We start from the raw sequence: 23,287 nt of genomic DNA, 5'->3' as shown, positions 1-23,287 counted from the left end.
TGTGTGTGTGTGTGTGTGTGTGTGTGTGTGTGTGTGTGTGTGTATGTGTGTTTGTGTGTGTGTGTGTGTTTGTGTGTATGCCTATAGATCTTTAGATGTTTCTATTGTAATAATAAATCATTTCCATCCCTGGTGAAAGAAAAATAAAATTATAAGGATATGATAGGACCATACTTGAGAAGTTTAAAGAAATTAAAGAAGAACCATGTGACAGCCTTGTCTCTTCTCTTGCTTTTTAGTAACCTGTCTGGCACCAACTACATACACATGTGGTTACTGTTTTCTTAGTGAGCAGATGAAAACCAAGTAGAAGGTATAGTAGAATTTAGCAATGGAGAAATTAGTCCTTGATGCAATAGTCAAGTAATGATTCACGGAGGAAGAACAATCACAGAGGGGAAAATCAAGTTACTATTTATGGGTATTTCAAACAGTAAAGAAAGTAATTGAGGAGCAAATATGTGTGTAGAAACTGTGTATTAAGTACTTTTCTTTTGGCTGTGACAAGATTCCTGACAAAAAGTATGTAAGGAAGGAGGAGTTTATTTCAATTCATATTTAAGAAGAGATACTGTCTGTAACAGCAGGAAAATATGATGCAATAGTATGAAATGGTTAGTCCCATTATACAACTGAGAAGCTGACAGTGAGTAGGAAGTAGGGTAGAGCTGTAAAACCTTAAGGCCTGCCACTAATGAACCACTTCCTCCAGTGAATTTCTGCCTCTTAAAGGCTTCACAACCTTCCAAAATAGAGCCATCATCAGGATACCAACTGTTTAGATAAATGAGCCAGTGATAGATATTTCCCATTCAAACCACTCTACAAAATGAATTGAAACATGTGTATTTAGTATAGATAAAACTGACTGTTCAGAACACACAATTTATTTGGGGATCTGGATTAAAAACTTTCTGTGTTTCTATTATAAGAAGACATAATGGTGCTGAATAGAGCACTGGATCTTGAGGGCAGGCATTGGCTATTAATGACAGTTCAATAGACTTTCTCTCTAGTAAAAATGATACCATAGAATTATCATAGAAGAAGCATTTATTGTATATTCAGACACAGATTTCTAAAAGAATGAATGTGTGAAAAGTAAATCCAAAATGTGCTGAAATTGTAGCAACAGGAAAATCACTTCTGGGTGTAATAGTTCAGGAATGCTTCATAGGAGAGTTAATCGTAAAATGATACTCAGTTACTGTAAAGGAGATTTTATTCTATAGCTTCTCTATTGGCCTACACTGAAGAAAAACAGGCCTTGTATAGAACAATCATAATTCACATTTCTCAATACATAACAAATATTACATTGCCAAGTAAAGGATTACTGTTAAATATAATACTTGTACTTTTGTGAAATAGAGCATCCTTTAAAGGGTCACTGTTGTCAAGAGGCTTTTGAAACTTAATAGCACATATTTAGAAATAATACATTATACACAGCAACAAGTGACTAAGTTGGTAGCTTCCTCACTTTTTGTTACATTTCCTCCTGAAGATCAATAAGTCTCAGTTTAAGTATTTAAGGCAGTTGTTAAAAAACTAACATCCTCATCATGGTGTTTTCTTGAACTTTAAGTTAGGTGCACAAATTTAAGGCAGGAACATTGGTAAATTACTAAATTATACAGCACTGGAGAGATATTACAAGGAAATTCTGATATTTCACTGCAAAATATTGCCAATTATGGTAGCTGTCAATTTAACAATAGGCTTATTCACTATGGTGTTTGATTAATGTGAAATTATTCAGTTGGCTACCTTGTAGTTGGCCTATTTTTGTGTCCAATTAGTATGCTAATAATGGTAATTATGTTCTATACTGCATGTCTCATCACCTAGAGGGTTTTTAAAATGATAAAATAATGAGAATAAACAAGCTGATGCTGACATTCAGTGGGCCATTCTAATTACTTACTGAGAGCACGCTGGGGAATCAACACTCAACCAGAGAAAATGATTCTTGCTTACTTTGTTAAAACTACTCTTTCCAAAGAGCAGTAAGACTTTGCTGCTGCTTCTGTTATCAGTGAGCTATTTCGCTCCCCATCTACTTTTTGTTCTCTATGTTTATTTTCTGTACTCAATTTTTAAAAAGACAATCCAGTGACAGACTTTGTGACTAGTATTTATGTTAAGATAGCAGAAAACAAGAGATGGTATGCATTTCAATTGTACAACCTGAACCCAATATCTATAATTTCCCTTTTACTTTTATAAAAGAACAAGCACAGAGCAAACCAACATCTTCTATGACAACTCTCTTTCTACTTTAAGTTATATGAGGGAACTATTTGTGAAGGTCCACAAAAAGATAGCTGAACTTTCTTGTATACTGGAAAGACATTTTTCTAAAAATATAAATATAAAATTAGATTTTAAAATAGCATTTTTGGTAGCTAGTTTGACTGCTCAGTGTGTAAAAACACTTGCTACCCACTCTGATGACCTTAGTTCTATCCATTCAATCTGTGTGTTGAAAGAAGAGGACTGTTTCTTGTAAGTCATCCTCCAACCTCCATATGGGCTCTTAACTACATCTCTGACAAGTAAATAGATGTAAAAAAAGTATCTGATATTTTAGATAGCTACATGAGTTGTACTGGTCCTTCAGACAATGTTATATTTATAATTATCTGTAAAAGTTCAAGATATATAAGATTATTCTTTTATCATTTTGCATTTAAGAAAGATCTTAAATGGAGAATGGGATTTAATTTTATGACCTTTGAATTACTTAAAGTTAAACTTGCTGCTTTGACAGCCACAAATATAATAATTGAAAGACTTTCCAATCTCATATATTTGTTGCTAGGTGTAAAGCAAAGAGGATTTTACTACTAAGCAGCTTCATGAAGAAATCCAATACTCATATGGTTGACTGTGTCACAGTGTACATATCGATTCTGTAGTTTGAATTTTATTCATTTCAACTAAAAAATAGGATCTTGAATTGTTGTAGAGCTTCTTATATATTGCATCTATTATATAAAAAATACTATCAGATTTTTTTTTAATCAGTGGTGATTTTGTGGTTAGATTTTGGACATGTTAAGTCAGCCTAAGATTTTGTTTGTTTGTTTAAGCAGAATGCTTTTCAGTATCCTTGATATCCTAACCTTCTCCAAGAATTCACAATTTTTAGTGATATACATTATTTATCAAATTTGATCATTTAAATTCATTCATTATTTAAAAAGTTGTTGATATCTAATAAAAGAATTAGAATTTTGTAAAGAATGACTTGGAGGAGCCATTTTAAGATGGCTTAGTGGTTAAAAGCACTGACTGCCTAATAGACAGTTGTTTGTCAATTTGCTCAATCTAAAGTCATCTGAGACAAGGGATCCTCAATCAAAAGATTGTCTCCATAAGATCAAACTACAGGCAAGCCTTTAAAGCACTTTCTTAATTAGTGATTTATGGGAAAGGGCCAGTCGTTGTTGGTACTACCAGGCCTAGACTGGTGGTCCTGGGTTCTATCAGAAAGTAGACTGAATAATCCATGGGGAGCAAACCAGTAAGCAGCATGCCTCATGGCCCCTCTCACAGTTTCTGCCTCCATGTTTCTACCCTCTTAGACTTCCTGTCCTGGCTTTCTTCAAGAGTGGCCTATAAAGACAAATAGACTCTTTTATCCCCACCTTGCTTTTGATCATGCTATTTCATTATAGCAATATAAACTCCAAGACACTGCCCTTCCACAAGACCCAGGTTCAATTTCTAGTACCTACACAACAGTTAGCAACTGTCTCTAACTCTAGTGCCAAGGTGATCTGATAATTTCTTCTTCTAGTCTCTGTGGGCATGGCATACACATAATACACAGACATATATGCAAGCAAAAGTCATACACACAAAATTAAAAACAGCAATGTAAATTTTTTAAAAAATTATTTGGAAAATATAAGTCTAAAATAACTTTAAGGTATTAACAAACAATTATTTTTTCTTCCCTTGACTATAAGTTGTATGATATAGGGGTGATATCTGCTTGTGCTATTATTATAGGATTCTCTTCATTTTATTTTTGATGTTGTGGTAATATACATTTAAAAATTCAACTTGTGGTAGTAATTGTGCGGATATATTTTCAAACCTGTTACAAGATGAAATAATCTCTTTTGGGGAGATTAAAACATCATTTTGACTTGAAAATATTACCAAAATATTAGAAATCATCTCCATCTTTGTATAAGGTGGTCCAATGTTAATGTTAATTTTCATAGATGAATTTTACCAAAGAACCATAGAAAGAGCAGAAGAAAAGTTAAAACGACTTTTAGTGAAATCAGAGTATATGCAAATAATAATACTTTTCAAAAAGATGAAAACTGTAGGATATTCATGCCAAGATACTATCACTTGAACATTGTAAGTTGCACGGTTGAGACTATACCGTCCCTTAACCTTAAACCTTTTGCTACCTCAACAAAAAAGCACTAAAACAGTGCTTAGTTAAAGACATTTGTAATCTCTTTCCCCCCAGTAAACTATATCACTATTTGCAAGGAAAACATGGAATGTGAATGAATTTAGCCAATGATAAAATTTTTGTTTCAATGGAAGACTGAAATTTTGGAAAATGTGCATCTGCTAGATGAGTATCACAGTCTCCTAATAAGTGAATTGCTTGATGAGGTTCATTGAATTGTAGAATCAAATATTCCATATCTATAAAATTCAATGTACCAATAATATCAAAATAAGCACTGAATGGTGTTATGAAATCTTCCAGTGGTTGAAATATTCACTCAAGTGCAACACAAACCTATGAATTTTAATGTTTTGAAATAAATGTTTACTGATATACTCTTAGATCCATGTTGCAACTGACAAAGCTAAAAGCAAATCTTTTACTTTTTGCAAGGGCCTGCTATGGAGCAAGAAGCACTGTTCTGTCATTTCTTTTTACACTTTTAATTAACTTTAACTAGAAATAAGCATTTCTTATTGTAGTAAGTTACTAAAAGTGTTCCTCACTAGAACATAATACTAACTATAAATCCTTCTTGCTCAAATTTTTCTAATTTGTATAAAACTATTTTAATTTGCTGAAATCATTCAGAACACTGTATCTAGGGTATTCTCCCTATTGTATTTTAGATAAAATATTGCATACTTTCAATTTTATCATTAATACAACCATTACAACATACTACTGCTTGTTCAGTATTGGTATGTATGAAAGAATACCCATATTTTTTTTAAAAGCCTACTACACTGTCTCCTTTTAAAATTACTTATTACTGGGAACCTGGTTATTTCAGCGAAAACAACTTGTCAGGTGAATGTTGAATAGATATGAACATGCACTAGTCTTCCTCTAAGATAGAAAATAAAGAAAATTTCAAAGTGAAAAAAAAATCATGTACTTTTTCTTATTAAATACCTTTATTAAAATGTGTAACTGTATATAAATTTACTGTTAAGATAAACTAATAGATTATTATTTTAAAATTTGATATTGTTAATTATTTTCTGAGTATAATAATTACTGAATGTGACAAAGATGTTTGAAAATTAGTTTTTTGGAACACTGACGCATGTCCCAGCTCTAGCCATTACCTCTTCAATAACTATAATATAAAGAGTCTGGAGTAGTCCTCATGTAGAGTATGCACAGATGAGTGAGAAAGCTAGGGAGTTATTTTCTGAAGTATGCTTTTATACACTAATATATATCTATATTTTTACAATGACTGTTCCTTAAAGCTTAAAATTATTAGCTATTAAATTTGGTTTAATGGTCATCCAAGAAAATATGGGTTCACTGTGTGTATGTGCCTGCATGTGTTTTATGTTGTAAGTATGTATGTTATGGTATGCATATGTATGGAACATGCATTAGTAACCGAGCCAGCTCAGTTAGTCAACAGGCTTTCCAGGCTGGAATAAGGATTTTTAAAAATAAAGAGACAATTAGACAACACTGCAGCATGACCCCAGCCAGTTCTGAGACTGAAGGCAGGTTTATTTTTTCCGAATCTGCTTTTATACGATTTTAATTACATGCAAGTATTAAGGTCAGTCCTAGGTTGAGGAACTAACAATACAATAGATGCAAATAGTAAAGGAACAAACAATAGAATAAACCCAAATAGCCAAAGGTCAATCAAGGCAATAAACGAAGTCTCTTATCAGGATGACCAAAGTATCTGAGCCTACTTCCCTGTCCTAGCCCAAAGTCTTATTCATGCCTGAAGCCTACTTCTTTGTTCTAGCCTAAAATTAAATTCCTACCTGAACTTCCTTGTCATGGTCCAATGTCAGATTCCTGCCTGAAGCCCATTTCGTTGTTCTTGGCCAATGTCAGATTCCTGCCAAGTGACCCCAAATGCTCGCTCCACATATTAGTTAATGTGAATGTATTTAGACAAATGTGCATGAATATACAATGTGTAGGGGATTCAGATTATCACATGTCTCCTTTCCTCTATTGCTGTTCGGTTTTCTAATAAAAATTAGGAAAACCTCGTAGAAATTTAACAACACAGACTTTAATAATGAATAAGCACTCAATACTCAATAAATCAATGAGGACCTTTTAAAATGTAAAATCAAATGGAAATGATTACCAGAACATTTGCCTTCAGAAAATTCAGATTTAAGAGGAAAAATGTTAGCTACAAGTGACTACGCATAAAAATGAGAAAAATATAAAATATACATCTTCAGGAAGCACCTCAAGTTCTTTCAAACATATAAACTCTCAACACAAAATTAGATGGAAGGAATAAATATGGAACAAATGAGAAATAATGAAATGGAGATTGTTAGACTTTGGTATGCAGCTTAGAACAGACAACACCAGACCAAACGGTTTCAAGGTGGGTGTGGCGGGATTATTCAGGGCAAAGGGCAAAGGTGGGGAAAGAGAGATAGAGGAAGTTGGCAGAGAAAGAGGGCAAGGTCAGAGAGTTCTGCCTATTTTATATGGGCACTGATGTAGCCTCTCCCAGGTGAAGGTGAGGTAGCCAGGTGGATTCTGGGAGTGTATGGCGGTTACCTTGGCAATGATGTAGGGGTCACCTAGGTGGCATAGATGTGATGTCACTGGGTTCTAGCCTGATACTAACATACCTCCCTTTTTCTTATTATAAAGAGAAGAAAAAAAGGGGAGGGGAAGCCAATGATGAAAGGGGAGTCGGGGCATTGTGTCTCTTAAACTACTTCCTGCTGTGTAAGGGCATAGTCCATTGTGGGAAGCAGCTTTCTTCATTGGGGTCCACTCAGTAGATGTGTGTATCAGGTTCCTCTGTGGACAGTGGCTGGTAATTCTATAATAGGAACTGATTAATAAATTGGTTAGAAATAATAATACCAGGAGGATGACTAAAAAGGGTGTTACAAAGGAGGGTATCTGCTTTTATATGGGTTTTCAAAAATCTCAGAACTAGAGGTCTCATGTTCCCTAAAACGGCATTCTTGGAGGAATTGGAGAAGACCATCTTTTTTAGCTGTCAGGACATCTACACTCATCAGTCCTGAAGCACCACAGCTGGGATCCCGTGAGTCTTGTATGTAGAAATAAGTGTCTTGTGGTGTTGGTAGAAGAAATGGTTGGTCCGTGATCCTAGCATATGTATATGACAAGACCAATATGAGCACCCGCCATAATCATCTGACCAGTTTCTATAATAAACTTCTATCTGGTCAAAGAGAAAGCTAGTACATAATATTTAGATGGGATAACAGATATAGGAATGATATCAATTTGGATTGGTTCTTGGCATCCGACTATAGAGCAGTTTCCTAACCCTGTTTGGAAAGACTGTTTGTTATCTGTGGGTGTCTCTTGAACCTCAAACCTCCAGATGTAAGGGCTGACCTGAATAGGAACAAGCAGCAGGGGGAGGACAAGAAACCCATGTCTAGTCCAGTGAGATCGAGCTCGGCTGCCGGAGTGGAGTCTCATTTTCTGGAATTGAGGACAAGGTGGGTGATTTCAATGTCCTCCAGAGCTTAATAGAGCATGGTCCTGTTAGGGTTGACAAGTATAAAGAAGAGTCAATTTTAGATGGAGGGGTGAAAGGCTTGAGGTGAGACAAGTGGACCCAATGAGGGAGTCCTTCAAGTTTAGCAGCTGTAGGAGTCATAAGAATTACCTTAAAAGTGCCCTGCCATTTGGGAGAGAGGGGTGAGGGCCAATGATCTGAAGGGGAGAGAAGGACTTGGTCTCCAGTGTTGACAGGCAATGGACAGGAGACAGTGTGTGGTTGAGGTAGATGGTGGTCAGCAAAGCTTCACAAGAGAGAAAGGAGGTGGCAAAGTAATGGGGTGAACAGATGGTCTGGGAGGGGAGAACATTTAGGTGAAAGACCAGGAGTTAGAACTGGATGTCCACACATGAGTTCAAAGGGTGAGATGAGGAGAGATCGCTTGGGAAGAGCTTGTAGCCTGAAAAGAGCCAGAGGTAGGAGTTTTACCCAGTCAAGGTGAAGTTCCTGTGACAGCTTGACAAGAGTAGTTTTTAAAGAGCAGTTAGTTCTTTCTACCTTGCCTGAATATTGAGGGTGGCAGGGAATATGAAAATGCCAGGGGATGTCTAGGGCCTTAGATAAAATCTGAGAAAGTTGGGAAGTAAATTCAGGCCCATTGTCAGACTGAAGGGAGGCTGGAACATCAAATCGGGTGATGATCTCCCTGAAGAGGAGATCAGAGACTGACTGAGCCCTTTAATTAGTTGTGGGAAAAGCCTCTACCCAGCCTGAGAAGGTATCCACCAAGACCAGGAGGTACTTGGCACGTTTGACAGTGGGAATGCGGGTAAAGGAAAGTTGCCAGTCAGTTCCAGGAATGGAACCTCTATCCTGATTGGTAGGAAGAGGGGTGCTATGATACCTTGAGTTGGGATCTGACATCTGACAGATTTTGCAAGAAGCAGTGATCGATTTTTAAGAAACTTAAGTCCTCAGGAGTAGGCTGTAGGTGGGTCTTAACAAAATAAGACAACGTTTGGCTGTTAGGATGAAAGAGTTGGTGAAGATAGGACAGAGTTTGATGAGTGTCAGGGGGTGCAGGTGGGGATGTGGGTTGTAATGTAAGAATGTCCTGGGGAGGTTGAGGTGAGTCTAGGCCCCTAAGGGCCGCAGCTCTAGCTGCCTCATCAGCTCTGTTGTTTCTCTTGGAGACAATAGAGTCATCCGTCCAGTGGGGTCTGCAGTGGACAATCCCAATAGCTGTGGGGAGATGGGAGACCTTTAGCATGTCCATAATTTGGTTTGCATTAGTTACTGATCCTCTTTTTGTGGTAAGTAATCTGTGTTCCTTCCAGATAGCAGCATGGGACAAGAGAATATGGAAAACATATTTGGAATCTGTGTAGATGTTGAGGGATTGTCCCTGTGCCAGCTGGAAGGTATGGGTAAGGGCTATTAGTTCAGCCTGTTGGTTGGTGGAATGAGCAGGAAGGGCCTGTGCCTCCACCAACTTGCTGTCTGACACTATGGCATAGCTAGCTTTCCTGGCCCCTTCATGTAGAAAGGAGCTTCCATTTGTATACGAGGTAAATCCGGCTTGAGGCAATGTGCCCTCCTGTATGTGTGAAGGATGAGGTAATAGTTCCTCTAAGGCGTCAGTGCAGGAGTGAGATAGGGAGTAGTCAGTATTAGGTTGAGGAAGAAGATTGGAAATATTAAGAGGTGGGCATGATTGAAAGGTGAGGGTGGAGTCTTCTATTAGAGCTACCTGAAGAGAAAGAACCCTGCAGGGAGGTAGAGTCTGTAAGCCTGTATAAGTTAGGAGCTGTAACAGGTTGTGAGAAGAGAAGACAGTTATAGGCGATCCCAGGGTTAGTTTCTTTGACTCTCGAATAAGGAGTTCAGCAGCTGCTAAGGTACAAATACAAGGTGCCCATCCCTGGATGGTTAGATCTAGTCTTTTTGACACACATGCTACAGGTGCAAAAGATGGTCCCAGTTGGTGACCTAAGACTCCAAGGGCAAATCCTTCCTTTTCAGTTACATAGAGGGAAAAAGGACGAGTCATGTCAGGGAGATGTAAGGCTGGGGCCTTAAGGAGGGCCTGTTGGAGCCTTTGAAAGGACTTAGTAACAAGTTCAAGAAGGGGTTCGTGGGTGGGGCCTAGTGCTGCTTCATATAAAGGACAAGAAAGTAGGGAAAAGGAAGGAACCCAGGAATGTAAAAAGCTAGCCATTTCTAGGAATGATAAAATCTCTTCCTTTGTAGAAGGAACAGTTAGAGTCTGAATCAGATTCTTTCTATCTAAGGTGATAGCCTTGTGGGTTAGGGTAATTGTTAGTTCCAAATAGGTGACCTGAGGAGTGGACAGTTGGACTTTAGAAGGTGAGACCCTGTAGCCCCAACTGGAAAGGAAATTTAGAAGAGCAGCTGTGTCAGCTTGGCTAATTTCTAGAGAGGGACTACAAAGAAGAACATCATCTATGTAAAGTACAATCTTAGGTCTAGGAAGAGATAAAACAGTAAGTTATAAGCCAGAGCCTGCCCGAACAGATGTGGGCTGTCACGGAATCCCTGAGATAGAACAGTCCAGATAAGTTGGGTAGAAAAGTGGCTATCAGGATCTGTCCAGGTAAAGGCAAATATGTCCTATGACTGGGTGTCTAGAGGGATAGAGAAAAATGCATCCTTGAGATCTAAGACTGAAAAATGAGAAGTCCCTGAGGGGATAGTAGAAAGGAGTGTATAAGGATTAGCCACAACAGGATGGAGGGGAACCACTGCAGAGTTAATGCACCTGAGGTCTTGAACCAGTCAATAGATACCATTAAATTTCTTAGCTGCTAGTATAGGGGTGTTAAAGCAGGAAGAGGTAGGATGAAGGAGTTTTTCTTAAGAGGTCAGAAATGATAGGTTTAAGTCCCCTGAGGCTCTGGAGAGAGAGAGGGTATTGAGCTTGCATGATATACCTGGTGGAGTCCAGTAACTGGATGACAACAGGAGAATGATGTTTAGCAACAGAGGGGTTCTGGATGTCCCAAACTTGGGGGTCTACCTGAGAAGCTGGTAAGGAAAATAACATGTTAGTGTTAATAGGTTGACTGGCTAGAAGGAGGAGCAGAGGAACTGCTGGCAAGCTTGGACTTAGGCGAATTGGTGGAGCAAAGGAAATAGAGGCTCCCAACTTAGCTATAATATCCCTTCTCAATAAGAGAACAGGACATGTAGGCACTACCAAAAAGGAATGGGTAAGAGGTACACCCCTAAAAATGCAACTAAGCGGGGTGGGGGGAGGGTCTGGTGAGGAAGGTAAAGTTGTCCTCCTACCCTGACAATAGGAAAATGCGAAGGTCAGGTGGGTCCCCAAAACTCCATCAGGATTAAGTAAGTGGCTCCAGTGTCCAAGAGGAATGAGATTGGTCTTCCTCATACCATAATATCTACCCGGGGCTCCCTGCTAGTGATAGGTGTGGTCAGGTTGAGAAAGTTTGGGACCTGTGAGTCTTCCATAGCCAAGCCTAGGTCAGCTGAAGGGTTTTCTGGGAGCAATGTCCCTCTGTTCTGAGCGACATTAGGGCAATCGACAGACAAATGTCCCTTCTGATGGAACCTAGGACATGGTCCCCTTGGCTTGCTGGGGTTAGGGCAAGCCTTCGCCCAATGACCATATTGACCACATTTATAGCAGGGGCCAGGTGTTCCCTGAGCCTTCAAAGATGAGGAGTCTGGGGTAGCAGCTGAGTCTGGTCGGATAGCCTTTGCCAGCATGTGGTATTTCTCTTTTCGGGCTTTCTCAGCTTTCTCATGGTACACCTTGAAGGCCAGCGCCAAGACTTCTGCCTGTGGAGTTAAGGGGCCCCCTCTCCAATTGCCTAAGTTTAGCTTTTATGTTGGGGTAGCTCTGGGAAAAAAGTAGGTCATCAGGAGTTGCTTACCTTCTGGGTTTTCAGGGTCCAAATTAGTATACTGCAATAAAGCCTTTGTAAAGCATTCTAAAATCTGAGACAGGTTTTCCTGTTTGTCCTGGACAACCTCTTGGAGTTTCTCAAAGTTTACTGGCTTTAATGCTGCCTTCCTTACGTCTGCCAAAGACTTGTTATAAATCTATCTCTGGCTAAGATACCACCTGCAGAATTATAATCCCATCTAGGATCCTGGTAAGGAACTGCCTCAGATCCAGATTTGATCTCAGATTGGATATGTTCCATATGTTTGATGAATCTGATCTGCATGCGTCTTTGCCTCTTCCCAAACTCACCTGCATTCATCAGGAAGCAAATTGTTAGTGAGAATCATATGAACATCATGGAAAGTCAAGCTATAGGATTGGGTAATATACTGGAACTCTTTGATGAAGGTAGAGGAATTAGAGGTATAAGAACCCACTCTGCTCTCTATTTAAGAAAGTTCACTCAGTGAGAAAGGGACATGTACTCTGACCAGACCATCAATGCCAGCCACTTCCCTTAGAGGAAGAATAGATGCTGGTTTAGGTGTTCTTGGAGAAGAAGGAATTGGAGATTTGGCTGTGGCCTTAGAATGTGTGATAGGAGGGGTAAAGGTTGGTGCCAATGCAAAGACCTGCAGCTGGCACAGAAGGAGGGGAGTAGTCTGGGGAGGTCGAGCCAGTGGACACTAAGGTATCCTGGTGAGAAGAAGAAACTGAGGTAGCAGTTTGGGTTTTCAGTGGCATGGAAACAGGTCTGTGACAGTGGGGAGGAGGCTCATCAGCTGGATCTAAGGGTGTGGGGTCATCTAATGGGGATTGAGCAGGTTTCATGGCTAAGAGAACCTTGGGTGTGGAACAGGCAGAACACATGGAAGGATTAGAACGGAGGTAGATAAATACTTGAATATAGGCAACTTCTTTCCATTTACCAGACTGCTGGCAGTATATGTTAAGATTCTTTAAAATGATTGGGTCTAGTGTGCCATTAAGTGGCCACTTTAATTCATTATCTAGAGGGTACCGAACCCAGACTTTATTGCAGAGGTGTATCAATTTGGAAGGCCTCAAATTAGGCGTTAATTTTAGAGATTTGAGGTTTTTCAGGAGACAACCCAGTGGGGTGTCTGTGGGTGCAGTTGAAGACAATGTGGTGCCCATTGGGTGATGGGGGCTGTTACCAAGCTATTCGTATCAGCATCCCGAAAAAAAAGTCGTCAATGGAATCAGGCAAACATCCTAGATATCAAGTCATCACGAGAATATCTAGAGGCCTTGGCTGTGGCAGAACTCCCGGAGTTTCACAAGAAAGAAGCTGAACCTGGTACCAGGATTTCTGGCTGCTGCAAGAGCTTGGGGGGAGCTGTGAACTACTTTTGAGGAGGGAAATCACCCAATGGCCAATGTCCTAGGTCATAGGTCAGCTAGAGGCAACTCATATGGACTGGGGCAATGAAAAGCCAACTCCTTAGCCCAGGGAAGGCTGGCCAGGCCCTATCTGGGCGTCCAGGGACCCTCCTGCCAATTGAAAGCTCCTTACCAATTAATACACCAGTGTGTGTTTGTGGGCTTGTGCAGTCTGGTATCAAGAAAGGTGGAACCATGAGGTCTATGTAGGCCTGTCTGGCTGCACAGCCCACGTGGCAGAGCACCACGTGTGGGCCACAGCAGAACAGCTCACATGGTGGAAGTTTTTTGAGCCTCGCAACAACAACGGATGGAGTTGGTCTGTTGCAGTGGTGGAAGTTTACATGGTTGGTGATGGCAGGTAGCAGCGGATGTGGCAGCAAACCATGTGGCTTCTGTCCTGTGTGGGGTCACAGCAGCCAGTGGCTGGCAGGAGCGTCTGTGGTACCTGAAGTATTTGGCCCAAATACACTAGTGTTAAACTTCTGTGCACAGCTTAGAACAGACAACACCAGACCAAAAAGTTCAGGGGGGGGTATTCAGGGCAAAGGGCAAAAGTGAGGGAAGAGAGACAGAGGAAGATGGCAGAGAAAGAGGGCAAGGTCAGGGAGTTCTGCCTATTTTATAAGGACGGTGATGTAGCCTCTCCCAGGTGAAGGTGAGATAGCCAGGTGGATTCTGGGAGTGTATGGCAGTTGCCTTGGCAAAGATGTCGGGGTCGCCTAGGTGGCCTAGATGTGATGTCACTGGGTTCCAGCCTGATAACACCAGAAATTAAAATAATAGTACAAAGAATGAAGAAAGCAATGTATTGATTCTTTGAAATTATGAATAATATTTAAGAACTGTTAGCTAAATAATTGAAAGGAAAGACAAAGAAGACCTCAGCTAATGAAATTTGAAAGAAAAAAAATGTTATGTCTTTGTTGGGCCCACCATCGGTATGATAAAATACCATGACAAAAAGCAAGGTGAGGAGAAATTGGTTTATTTGGCTTATATTTTTCTATCATTGTGCATCAATGAAGGAAGTCAGGACAAGAGTTAAAATATGGCAGGAACCTGGAGGCAGGAGCTGATGTAGAAGCCATGGATAGGTGCTTCTTACTGGCTTGCTTCTCATGGCTTGCTCTGCCTGCTTTCTTATAGAATCCAGGAATACAATGGCCTAGGCCCTCCCCCAACAGTCACTAAGAAAATACTCTACAGTCTTGCATGTAGGCTGATCTTATAGAAGCATCTTCTCAGTTGTGGTTTTCTCTTGTCTGAGGACTACTATAACTTGTGTGAATTTGGCACAAAACTGCTTACTGTAGAAACATTATAATAGAGACTATTGACATTCAGAGAATCATAAGATGGTACTTTGAAAACCTATATTCCAATGTATTAGAAAACGTAGAAATAATCAGCAAATATCTAGATACATGTGGCCTATTAAAATTGTAACAAGAGAACATAAACAACTCAGAGGTATAAAAAACACAAAGATTAAAGCAATATATACAATATCTTAAGATAAGAGAAACAGATAGTAGTATTCTAACAGAAATTTAAAGATAAATGAGTAAGAAATACATGTTAAAATATTCCAAGAAAGGATGGGGAAGGAGTAGCAAATTTCCCTAAAGATCAGGCACTTAAAATTTCTTAATAAAACATTCGCAAAGTGAATTAAACATATTCAAAATTAGTTGCAATTGTTCTCAGTTGCTCCCTGGAAGTGGCAAGTATGTTCCTATTGCTGAGGATGCCATCCCCTTTAGACATACAGACCAGAGGTCCTTGATCTGGGACTGAGCTGAAAGCCTCTTTTCTGAGGACTAGTTTTTATGGTACAGGTTCTGAGAAAGCTTCTAAAGGATGCAACCAATAATCCTACCAGCTATGGAACCTATGAATCACAACAAGCATTATAGCAATATATCCCTATGTGTGATGTAGGTCACACATATCTTGGGAGAAACTAACAACTCTCACATTATACTTAAGACTCGTTCAAAAGGAGGACAATTACATTTGATAATAGAAAGCCAGCCAACTACCCAGGGCTAGTGAAGTTATGGATTTTAGAAGAAAATTATACTCACCACTATACTAAAATAGCAGGATTCTTAACTGAATTCTAAATATTTGCCCTTTACCCAGAGATAGGTGTATTCTTCAACCCTCCTCAAAAAAACATATCTTTGCAATATAAGAAATACATTATAGAAAACTATAACCAGTCAAACTGTAGAGTTGTAGAGCCCAGTCCCAAGATCCATCTACAAAACAACCCCAACACCTAGGTGTTGTAGATTGTCCTTGTGCTGTTTTTATTTTGATACTAATTCTGTTTCCTCAAGAGGGCTTCCCAGGATGAGGAGTGGATCACTACTCAGGTGCTTTCATGTGAACCTTCTCCCCATTTTAACTGATCAAATAAAGGCTAGAGCCTGTGATTGGGCAGTGGAAAGGAAAGGTGGGGCTGGTTGTTTTAGAGAGGGAAGAGAGGAAGGAGGAGGGGGGATGAGGAGATGGAGGAGAGAGAGTAAGAAGAAGAGGAGGTGCAAGGAAGATGGAACAGAACCACATAGCCTGGAAGAGCTGCAAGTTACAAGGAATCACATAGCTGGGGAATACAGTAGTGTAGTGTTATAGCTGCCCAATCTAGGCGTGCAACTTATAAATATTATGACTGAATTGTATGTTCTTTGCATGGGATTATTAGGGTTGGAGATTTACTACAACACCTAGACTCAAGGATCATTTGAGTAGGTGGAAAGATTATAAGAGTTAGAGGATCTTACACAGTTCTGATAAGTTTGCCTTTCTAAGATGATGCTTTTCCCTTTCAAGTTTCAGTGTTTTTCTATAATCTTAACATTTTAACTTTAATATGACATAGAAATTTTCTTATTCTGTTTGAAGCTTTTCTTTCTATATTTAAGTAAATACATTTATTTTGAAATTTTCATTGTTAATAACATTTTCCTGTTTATTATTTGTTTGTTATTTTGACTGTATTTATTTACAGTTAATGATTATGTATTACTGCAGTATATCTCTGTTTATCATCTTACTTGGATGCTTAAATTTTATTTATTAGATTTGTTCAAAAATGACATACAGTTAGAATCTTGAATGATTACTTCTTTTTCTTTAGTTTCTAAATTCAAGAACTTTGATTTCAGTCTATAATATTTTTTCTTCTATTTAATCTAGTCTGAGATACAAGATAATGAAATCTTGTCCATTTCTTTTATTTAATTTCATTTCCAATATTTCTGTTTCTGTGTCTGTTTTGTAGAATTTTCATTTCCTTCTGAATTTCTCTCTATGTTGCTGAATTACTGATGTAGATTCTGAATTGAGTTCCTCCTACATCCATCTGTGAATGTGAATCCTCTTTGAAGGTATTATTTAGAAAACTAACTTTTGAATTATTCATTTGACACTTCAACCATCTCAGTATTTTTAAGTTTAACTATTGAGTTATAAACTGTTTTGAGGAGTCAAATTTTCAAGTTTATTTAGTTTCTATGTTTTAATTTTTCATATTCATTGGATTAGATACCACTTTTTTAACCAAAAATAAATTTTCCCATAATATGTATTCTAATTATTATTTTCCCTCTCTTATCTCCTTCCATATCCTTCCTATCTCCCTACATATCCAACTTTATACCTTCCTTCTGTCTTCCAGACACTTTTGGTTTCAAAGTAGCATCATTTTTAAATAAAAGTATTCTGTAATGTTCAAGATCCTTACAACTACCCAGAGAAGGGGCATCAGACAACATTAAAAATACTTAGAAATGCTTAAATAAGTGTAATAAAAGAAAAATGGAAATATTTGCTACCTTCTCAATAAAGTTAGACAGTAAAGAAACTAGGATATTTACAAGATCAACTTGAAGATTAAAAATATTAAAGATAAATATATTATGAAAATGCTATAGAATCAGATATTATGGCAAGGATAAAAGAGGCAGAAGATACTATAAGAATAATTGTGATGAACAAATAAAAATAAATAAAATATAGGGAAAGATAAAATAATAAGTATTATCATCACCATTAATAAACAAAAGTCAATATTTCTTCCTTCTTGAGGAAAAAGAAAAGGAAAATGATACATTTTTTTCTAGACTTGTTGTTTTGCAATTTATTATTTCCTCTGCAAGTTCATGGAAGTATTGAGCCACTTTTTTCATGAAAGCCAAACAGGTTAGATTAGAAAAGGCTCTTTGAAAGCTGAACTCTGTCCTGCTTTTCCTGCCAACAGGATATTTTGCCAATTTATCTGCTGAATTCTTCTCAGTGTTTTTCCACATGATAGACTGCCAATGTAGAGAGTGAAGCAACTCTCCTGAATTTGCTCCCTACAGCTGTACCTCAAGTTGGATGCCTTCTCCCAACAGAAATAATCTGCCAGTGCTGATTTAGAATGTAAAATTCTCAAACAGAGTCTGTGTTTTCCCTCCCCAGATCTCCATGACCATTAAGAATACAGGAAACTATCAGACCAAGGCAATTTGTACTGAATGGGACAAGGCACAGGATAGTGCTCCTATGTACCCTAGCCAATCAGTTTTCTGTCTTAGCAATCCTATTCGTATTCACACGCAGCTATCTCTTTTCTTTCCAGGTGTCAACTAGATCTCTTCCCTATGTCAAATTTCATCTACATAGTGGTATTTAACATTCACATAAGTGGAACCCTGTTTAAAAATCCATACCAAGGTCAAAAATATATTCTGGTAAATGCACTGATTTTTAAGTGCACTGGACAGATGGGTTTTGAAATTTGATGACAAAAAACTATAGGTTTTTTTGCTCTCTTGATCTAAATGCTTTCTCTAAGAGACATACCTTACGGTGACTACTAAGAGTAAGCAAGCTAGTGTTTGTAACAAGCCACTTCGCCAAAGTTGCCTCACTGTTCTAGTCTCAGATTTTATCCCTTAAATTAAAACTTGAGGAATGCAAGATTGTGAATCTGTAACACTTGTCAAAGTACTCTTTCTTTTTGGCTCTACATCTTCATTGTTTTGTAGACATAACAGGTACATTATTTCAAGACTTTGGATATTTAATTTCTCTTCACATTTCTTAAACTTTGTGGTAATGCACCTGTGTTCACATACTGAAACAATAGATCATTACAATTTGGCTTTTATAAGCATTTTTGTTTCATTGTACATCCAATCAAAAAATGTTAGCAAAGCTTCTGATAATAAAGTTATTACAGTGTTAAGGGGCTATCAGCTATATTCAAGGTGTAAAACAATAGTGCTATCAACATTGAGCTAGAATGTTGTGTCTCCCAAGTCAGTTGCAGCACTGTAAGTCATCCAAGATAATATTCCCTTTTGTCTACAGACCTGCAATGTTTGCTTTTGTCGATATATGCCAGAACTCTGTCTCATCAGAGCTATGAGTTCTTACCTGGAAATGTGATAGACTTATATATTCATTATGTGGTTTCTACCTGAAGACACAGACTTATAGTTTCAGCCTAGTGTTTTGTTTCACCATGGCAAGATTACAATAGGTTTATCTGTTCTAATTCCAAATCTCTCCCAAGTACAGTAAGATATCCACTACAGGTGCCTGGAAATTTAGAGTAATGAAGCGGTCTTTTTGTCTTACCTACTTTTCCTGTTGCTGTGATATGTTTACAAAAATAACTGAAGGGAGAAAGGTTCCATTTCGATTCATACTTCCTAGGTATAGCTCTTTATGGCAGGAAATGAATAGTGACAGAAGGAAGGTATGGCAGATCATGCTACATCCATAGTCAAAAAGCAGACAATGCGATATGATGAATGCTCAATTAACTTACTTCTTTTCAGGAAACAATGATCATATACTGCATATACTGCATATACTGCATGTTAATAATTTTTTTCCACTAAGGTGAAAAAGGAAATAAAATGAGCAGAGAACAGCTTAGAGAACAGAATTAGAGAAAAGAGAAAGGCAAATAAGAGGAGCGAGTAAATAGAAGTTGGCAAAAACATAGAAGGGAAATGAGATAAGGCAGCTCTTAGGATTACTCCTAAAGGAAAGTGTAATGATAAAACAAATGAAAGAAGTGCAGCCAAACAACCTAAAATTCACAAAACTCAGGAGGCTGAGACAGGGACACTCCTGTTCCAAGGGTAATATTTACTGTCTATCATTAGGTGAGCATACAGCAAGAAAAAGCTGGTGGACAGAATGATATATAAATAAAGTATAAATATGAAAAAAGAAAACAGGAGGAAAAATTGAGTTAAACTATCTATAAGTAAATGTGAACTACTTTATACTTCTCTCTAAGATATTATGAAAAAATAAACATGTCATCTATAGAGGTTGTTATTTAGGGTTCAACATTAGCCTTTCTGTTTCAAAAACTTTGTGCTAAGTAAAGATTTCCCATTGATATAGTAGTAGCCAACTATAAGACTTTGTATATTATATATTTTTATATCACATATATGATATATATACCTATGATATAATATATGTAAATATTTGTATGCATGATATCTATATCTATCTACCTATCTATCTAGATAGATACAGATATATAGATAGAGATTGAGACAGAGACAGAGACAGAGATAGATATAGGCATCAAGGCAATAATAAGTACCACTATTAGTACATTTCCTCAGACTTTCTTGTTATATTAAAGTCTTTATTTCTTTAGAAATTTTCCTTCAAGCTTTTAAATATTAGTACAATTATATTCAGTATTTCATAGTTTGGCAAGAAAATTCCAATATGATATATTTCCTTGTTTTTATTTTTAACAGTTCTTTAAAAAAATTGTGTGTCCCTTCATCCACTTCTGATGTCTATTTTATTTCCCTTTCTGAGTAAGATTTAAGCATTCTTCCTTGGGACCTCCCTATTTTTTAGCGTCTTTTGGTCTATAGATTGTAGCATGGGTATCTTGTACTTTATGCTAATATCCCCTTATGAGTGAATATGTGTCTTTCTGGGTTTGGGTTACCTCAGGATGATACTTTCTAGTTCTGTCCATTTGCCTGCAAATTTCATGATGTCCTTGAATTTAATAGCTGAATAGTATTCCATTGTGAAAATATACCATATATTTTTTACCCTTTCTTCGGTTGAGAGACATTTAGGTTGTTTCCAGTTTCTGACTATTAGAAATACAGCTGTTATGAACATAGTTGAGCAAGTGTTCTTTTGGTATGGTGGAACATCTTTTGGGTATATGCCTAGGAGTGATATAGCTGGGTCTTTTGTTTTGTTTTGTTTTTGTTTTTGTTTCTGTTTTTGGTTTTTGTTTTTCGAGACAGAGTTTCTCTATATAGCTCTGGCTTTCCTGGAACTCACTCTGTAGACCAGGCTGGCCTCGAACTCACAAATCCACCTGGCTCTGCCTCCCAAGTGCTGGGGTTAAAGGCGTGTGCCACCACTGTCTGGCTTAGCTGGGTCTTAAGGTAGAACAATTCCCAATTTTCTGAGAAACCATCAGATTAGTTTCTAAAGTTGTACAAGTTTTCACTCCCACCAGCAATGTAGTATTTCCCTTGCTCCACATCTTCCTCAACATGCACTGTTACTTGAATTTTGGATGTTAGCCATTCTGAATGGTGTAAATTGAAATCTCAGAGTCAGATTGATTTGCATTTCCCTATGACTAAGGACCTTGAACTGAGTGGGACAGGGGCTAGGGAAGGTAATGGGGGTGGTAATCAGGTGTGGGTAAAAGCAGGGGAAGAGAGGAATGGGAAAGAGAACTGAAATCAGTGGAGTGGGCTACATCTCTGCAATAAGCCAGAGATCTCAGACAAAGAAGGCTTCTATAAGTCTATGGGGATGACTCCAGATGAGACACCTAACAGCAGGGACTAAGAATAATGTAATGGCCATTTCCTGTAGCCAGGCACAAGGTCCAGTGGAGGGAGGACACCAACTCACAAAACCTTTGACACAAAGTTTGTTCTGCTTACAAGATATGCAGGGATAAAGATGGAACATAGATTAAAGGAATGGCAAGCTAATGACTAGCCCAATTTGAGACCCATTCCATGAAAGAGAACCAACCCTTGATATTATTAATAATACTCTTTTATTCTTGCAGACAGGAACCTAGCACTGTCTTCCAAGAGGCTTCATCAAGCAGCTGATGGAAACAGATGCAGGGACTCAGAGCCAAACATTAATTGTAGCATGGGAAATCTTGTGGATGAGTGGGGGGAGAGAATTGAGGGAACCAGAGGGATCAAAGAAATTATGAGAAGACCTACAGAATCAACAAACCTGGGCCCATGGGGCCTCACAGAGGCTAGAGAGGGGGGAGAAGTTTGTGAGAGTGGGTTTGGGAGGAGAAGGGGGGGTGTTGATCAGGATGTAAAGTGAATATATAAATAAATTTTTAACATTGTGTGTTTCTGATTATCCAACTGTTTCTGTACAGTAGTTATATTTTTTCTGTTAGAAATATTGAAATTAATATTATAAGTATAAATTCTTCATATAATAATGCTAATGTCTTTGATGTATTGAAGTTTGAGTTTTTATAAATTTACCTATCTTTTTCTTTGGGAATTCCATACAGCATATTTTTATCAAATTATTTTCCACTGTACCAATTTTCTCAGATACTTACCTTTACCCACTGAACTTATTCTACTTTCTTAAAAAAAAAAAAAGGAAAGGAAAAAGTCACTAAAAACCTGGATCCTAATTTGTATTGCCTAACTTCTCATGGAGTGTAGCTGATATACTCAACGTCATCCCAATGAAGAAAACTGATTTCTTTCTCCTATCAATTATTATTTTCAAATCAATTCTTGCTTAGGAGTGACACTTCCTCATTGTACACTGAGATTTTGTCTGGCTTGAGGTTATCCAGGTGTTCTACATGTTGTCACAGTTTCTGTTCATTCATAAATGCATCTACTCTGTTGTGTCAGGAGACTGTTGTTAAATCCACCACTACCATCATCACTGACTATTGATATATTTTGTCCCATCTTCAGCATAGATCCTTGCATTTTGACAATAGAGATGTGATAAATTCATCCCATTTAGTCTTTGCTGAGGTTTGAGTGATCTATGAGTATACCAATATATCATTAAGATTTGTTTTATTATTATGTTCTTTAGTCTCATGAATCTCAGGTTCTTGCATACTTTAGCAGTATCAGGTGTGGGTTCCAATTCATGGACTGGGTCATAAATCTAATCAAAATATTGTTAATTACTTCCCTAACACTATTTCACCAGTGGGCATATCTTATTGGCCTATCACTGTTGTGGTTCTCAGCATTGATAGCTGGATGAAATTGAGGCTTCCATGTCTCCCCTGCCATTATGGTCTCTCCTGTAATCACATGTCAAAATAAACACTTTCATACATCAAGTTTTTCATGGTATTTTATCAGAACAATGGAATGTAACTAGTACAGGTATATTTCAAAATTTTAGTTTTCTTCCTTTTCTGTTGGAAGCAGAAGATATTCTATTGAGCTTTACTAGGGAAGTCTTATGTAGCATTTGAGATAATAGTCTTTAAAATGTGAATCCCTGAGGGCTGGAGAGATGGTTTAGTATTTAAGAACACATGCTGTGCTTTCGGAGGTTCTGTATTCACTTTCTATCACTCAAATGGCAGCTCACAACCATCTATAACTCCTGGTCCAAGGGATCTGATGGCCTCTCCTAACCTCCTCCCTCAGGTACTGTACACCTGTGGTACACATGAATTCATGAACATAAAATAAATATAAAATGTGATTTTAAAATTATGGGGGGGAGGGCAGCGGGAGAGATGGCTCCATGGTTAAGTGCAGTGGCTGCTCTTCCAGAGGTCCTGAGTTCTATTCCCAACAACCACATGATGGCTTACAACCATCAGCAGTCCTCTTCTGATGAGTCTGATGATAGCTATAGTGTATTCAAATAAATACATAGACAGATAGATAGATAGATACATAGATAGATAGATAGATAGATAGATAGATAGATAGATAGATAGATAGATAGATAG

The sequence above is a fragment of the Grammomys surdaster genome, unplaced genomic scaffold (genome assembly GCF_004785775.1).
Source record: "Grammomys surdaster isolate TR1022 unplaced genomic scaffold, NIH_TR_1.0 61, whole genome shotgun sequence".
Taxonomy (NCBI): domain Eukaryota; kingdom Metazoa; phylum Chordata; class Mammalia; order Rodentia; family Muridae; genus Grammomys; species Grammomys surdaster.
The sequence above is the reverse complement of the archived record's forward strand: the minus strand, read 5'-3'. Positions refer to the sequence as shown.